Source organism: Penaeus japonicus, unplaced genomic scaffold, assembly GCF_977035675.1.
Source record: "Penaeus japonicus unplaced genomic scaffold, GWHDUDI00000001_assembly GWHDUDI00000031, whole genome shotgun sequence".
Lineage (NCBI taxonomy): Eukaryota > Metazoa > Arthropoda > Malacostraca > Decapoda > Penaeidae > Penaeus > Penaeus japonicus.
Window position 1 is genome coordinate 25,916,105 of NW_028234433.1, and position 5,168 is coordinate 25,921,272.

The 5,168-nt window shown below is 34.5% G+C and overlaps 1 protein-coding gene across 12 annotated transcripts in view; it reads right to left on the reverse strand.

Annotated features, from left to right (window-relative positions):
• The window catches only part of Slmap (Sarcolemma associated protein), an 82,762-nt gene extending 78,871 nt beyond the window's left edge, over positions 1 to 3,891 (reverse strand). For all 12 annotated transcript variants that reach the window (XR_015192634.1, XR_015192632.1, XR_015192633.1 and 9 more), the window contains exons 1-2: positions 3,797 to 3,891; positions 1 to 384 (exon numbers count right to left, since the gene is read on the reverse strand). The exon at positions 1 to 384 is cut by the window's left edge and continues 190 nt beyond it. The gene's annotated coding sequence lies outside the window, so the exon portion shown is untranslated. The remainder of the gene's footprint in view (positions 385 to 3,796) is intronic.
• Positions 3,892 to 5,168: the final 1,277 nt, after the last annotated feature.

Genomic DNA, 5,168 nt, shown 5'->3' on the forward strand with positions numbered 1-5,168 from the left:
CTGCCAAGCGGTGCAGCCACGTCTGACGACTCGTGGGGTGGCATGTAGTCATAGCTAGTACGACGGTACAATTTCTCTTTTTGTAATCACTTTTGACTTATTGGTAAACCAGAACAAACTAATATCAATATCAACTTTTAGGAAAAACTAACTCGACAAGCAAATTCCAGGCCGGTTATCACTTCCAGTCGCACAAAACGCTATCACATATCCAAATTGGAGGGTGTCGTCGAGAGAACTCTCTTCATTTTCTCTTTCCAGCGGAATTTCAAGACTGGGGTTCTCTGCTGGCTCGCTTGGCCATCAAAGAAGCTCCAGTACAGCACTTCAGGGTCTCTCTCGTTCTCTCAGGGGGATCTCCTTGCTTGCATCCCTCAGGAAGTTCTGCAACACAAGAAATGACGCAGGTAAATATTACGAAGATATAGAAATGGGGAGGAGGAGATGGACGATGGGGAGGGAGAAGGGAGAGGGAAAAATGGGGAGGAAGTAAAGATAGAGAGGTGAAGAAAGGATGGGAAGAAGAAAACGGAAAGGTAGCTGGAGGAGAAGTAATTAGAGGTAGCAGTAGTGGTAATAGTAGTAGTAGTAGCAGCAATAATAAGAAATATAATAATAATGATGATGATAAATATGAAACTCCATGAATAACTTTAGGATATTCATTTATGCAAGCAACTCCCAGGCGTGTAACACGGGATCTTGCTCCTAGGTTTTATGCCCCCTGACCAGATCATATTGGGAAAAGAATTAAGCAAATATATTTAAATGTGCAACATTTCTGGCAAAAATTATTCTGAACATTTACAGGAAAAATAATCACAGGAATTAAAATATCAAATAATTTAGAGATTGCCTGATGCACGAATACATTCAACACTGTCATACATCCAAAATATATCCCGACAAAACACAATAAAAAGATCAAAACATCATATTAGGAAAAATAATTCACACTATCTATCTGATACATTATCATCAACGCAATTACCCGTTTAAAATGTCAATATCAACTCCACGGGCTACTTAATTAAACAGGTCTTTACACAAGATTGGGAAATAGGTTAAAAGTTACAACAGCACCAAGCAGCCAGCCGTCAGTGATTCCAGCTCTTGCCCTAAAATTTACAAGTGGTCTCCAACTTGTATCATGAACACACAACAATGGAAAGTTTACTCAACTTTACTGAGGCATGAAAAATTAAAAGGAAAAGAAAGTTGCTAACTCTGCAACATGCATATGAGTTTAGCTGGTTTTCCTCTGATAAAAAGAAAAAGAAAAAGAAAAAAAAAGTAAATAAAATAGTATAAAATATAATGTCATTCAAAAAAATAAAATAAAATGGTAATGGTAATCTTATTAGAGAATGTACAGCAATGAATGTGTAAAACCTAGTCATTTACCGAGAAATAGCCCATCATTCTGCTAATACCATGCTTCATATATAATTAAAATTAACATAAAAATTATGAACAGAAAAGACAGCTTATACCAATCATCCCAAGGCCAAATGCCCATGACGGCTCTCAACAACAATGATACTGAATCTTTAATAAACAATTTCTTGCATACATTCATTGCAACCTTCTTCAATTTCACAAATACATATATTTGTCACTCACACTTACACTCACACTCACACTCACACTCACACTCACACTCACACTCACACTTACACTTACACTTACACTTACACTTACACTTACACTTACACTCACACTCACACTCACACTCACACTTACACTTACACTTACACTCACACTCACACTCACACTTACACTCACACTCACACTTACACTCACACTCACACTTACACTCACACTTACACTTACACTTACACTCACACTCACACTTACACTTACACTCACACTTACACTTACACTCACACTCAGACACTCAACCATTAACACACTTAGGTCAATTAACTCTTTACTTTATATACACTAACTCAAAGTCCAAAAATAAGCTGGATCTGCAGAGTGGAGGTATTAAAAAAAATTGCCATGAGCCTTTTCAATATGAGAAACCATGACATAAAAAAAAACAAATAAATAAAAAAAATAAAAAAATAAAAATTGTAAATAAAACTAGCCTTTAAGATAGAGAGAGAAAAAGTAAATTGAAGGTGAGCAAAAATAAATAAATAAATAAATAAATAAAAAATATTGCCAAAAATCACCTCGAGCCAAATAATTAATATTCTATGCGAGGCCCACATTCAAATTGAGTCAAAATTAACCTTCCTCACCAGGTGACTAGCAACGGGCTGGCATCGCTATATTTGTTTCCATTTTCATTTAATTATCATTCGAAACATATCCAAGGCAACCTATATATGCACACATTTAATGGTATATACATACATGCACTCTCATTCTTATACGAACTCTCACACAGTCACATATACACAGACAGACAGACACAAAATTAATCGATGCCCCGTGAATGTATCCTTCATCCCGAACATCATGCTATATTGAGAAATTCAACAAATTCTCAATCTCTCGACCTGCCCTAAGAATAGACATCCTCGCTGTACACCCATCAATAAATAACTCCCTTTACCGCAAAACTCAAAGATCTAAGGTTCATAAATCATAAAATCTTATAAATGGCAAAAGAAAGTCAATTATGAATAAGAAACACACGCAAGACAGCCAAAAATGCCATCAAAATCCACTAGCTAATATGTTACATAACAATTCTTTACCCTATACATAATCAACATGTCTATACCTATCTATCCATCCATCTCTCTTTCTCCTTCATCTATCTATCTTCTCTAAACATAATCAACATATCTATCACATCTATCTATCTATCTCTATCTATCCTTTACCTATCTGTATAAATCCGTACAAGACATGACAATGAAGAGCAGAATATATCCCAAACAAGGCCATTCTTCACCACAGGATGTGACTGTTTTAAAACTCTACTTCAAGGATAAATCTCAAAATCTATAGATCTCAAAATCTATAATGTATCTCGGTAGATAATTTTTCTCTATCGTATGTCAAGTACATTGCTAAATCAGAATACGTAGTTGTGTATATCGAACATTACATCAATTAACATATATACTGGAGATGAGCCGAGTGTCAACCTTCATGTCAGATTTGATAGATAATAATACTATATAAATAACTTAAAAAATGAGATTTATAACTGAAAATAAGAATAAATAAACATAGACCCAAGCTCTTAATTAAAATAAAAAAATAGAAAAGAATATTACATAAAAAACTACATCACCTAAAAAATATATATATATATAAATATGACTAAAATAACCTTTAAAATTCAAATCTCATTCTTTCTCAATTCCACCTGACTCTCGGTTCATTAACAGAAAACCCACGAATCAAAGAGCAAATAAAACCTTGAAATAATATGTGGGACGAATGAGAGAACAAGAGAATGAGAGAGAGATAGAGAGAGAGAGAGAAAAGACTTAGAGAAGAAAAATATAAAAATATATGATAGACGGTATAAATAAACCACGGAACCTCATTATCAGTACTTCGCTGACCACTTTTTATCTCTATGACCCTTTTACGTCATTATTTCTAATTGGAAATCATTTTAATGTCTGAATTGGTGGTTGTGTTAGAGCATCCTCTTGCCACGGTGATGAAAATTCGTTAAAAAGAACGAAAACCCACTTAAAACATCCCCCTTCTACGAGAACATTCCCATTTCTCGCGCTTTTCTCACTTTTAGATTGATTTCCCATCGATTTTCTCGTAGTACGGGTATTGGTTATGTCACAAACTACAAGGAAATGCACCTAACCTGTAAATAGAAGGACGCACAGCCGGATAAAAAAGGGAAATCCTCTCCCTTCGGTCTTACACTCGCAACTCTGCCATCTTGCGATCACTACTGGGGAGACGAGGACACATGAGACCTTATGTTACGTTATTTTAGATCGAATTATTAAAATATTTTGGTGAACTAGATTTATTTAATTTTGAGTTTTGCGGTGATTCTATTAATATGTGAGGGCATTTTGTCTTTATTGAATTTATATGTTTTGGAAGAGGTTCTCGTGTGATTGATGTCTAAGTTTGTATTTCATAGAAAACGAAAAAAATGTTTAAGCGGAGACAACTCTAAACTTTTATTGAGCTAATCTAATTCTTATTTCGCTTATATTTTCACCACTGACACACATTATGGTTTTCTATATAGTTCACTATAAACTCAATATACTTTGATAACATTTCCATTATACGTCTACATCAATTTCACTGTTAAGTTTATCAAAATTCTTGATACGATCAATAAAATCAAATTGCGTGATGGATTTACCCATTACACAGAATACTACTGACATATGGTATTTTGGCCACGAAAAATTCAACAAATTTTGAGAAATATCTCTTAATTCTTTCCGCCCCCCCTCTCTCTCTCTGTCTGTCTCTCTCTCTGTCTCTCCTCTCTCTCTCTCTCTCTCTCTCTCTCTCTCTCTCTCTCTCTCTCTCTCTCTCTCTCTCTCTCTCTCTCTCTCTCTCTCTCTCTCTCTCTCTCTCTCTCTCTCTCTCTCTCTCTCTCTCTCTCTCTCTCTCTCTCTCTCTCTCTCTCTTTCTCTCTTTCTCTCTTTCTCTCTCTCTCACTCACTCACTCACTCACTCATTCACTCACTAACTCACTCATTCACACTCACACTCACACTCACACACACTAACACTCACACAAATCTCCCTCTCTCTCTTTCTTGATAAATAAATGCACATATGGTTGGTAAATAGTGAGAGAGAATGAAATTAATAAAATGGTTGATAACCTCATCTTTTATTTAGGGGAGGGGGGGCGTGTATTCAGTTTCATGTTACTGTAAATCTCTCCTAATCCGAAATATTTATGAAACATCAATCAATGTGTATGTATATAATTATACATATATAATTATATATATATGTATATATATATGAATATATGTATATATATATATATATATATATATATATATATATAGATATATATATATATATGTGTGTGGGTGTGTGTGTGTGTGGTGTGTGTGTGTGTGTGTGTGTGTGTATACATATATATATATATATATATATATATATTATATATATATATATATATATATACATATATATACATATATATGTAAGTCTGTGTGTGTGTGTGCGTGAGTGCGTGCGTGTATGTGTGT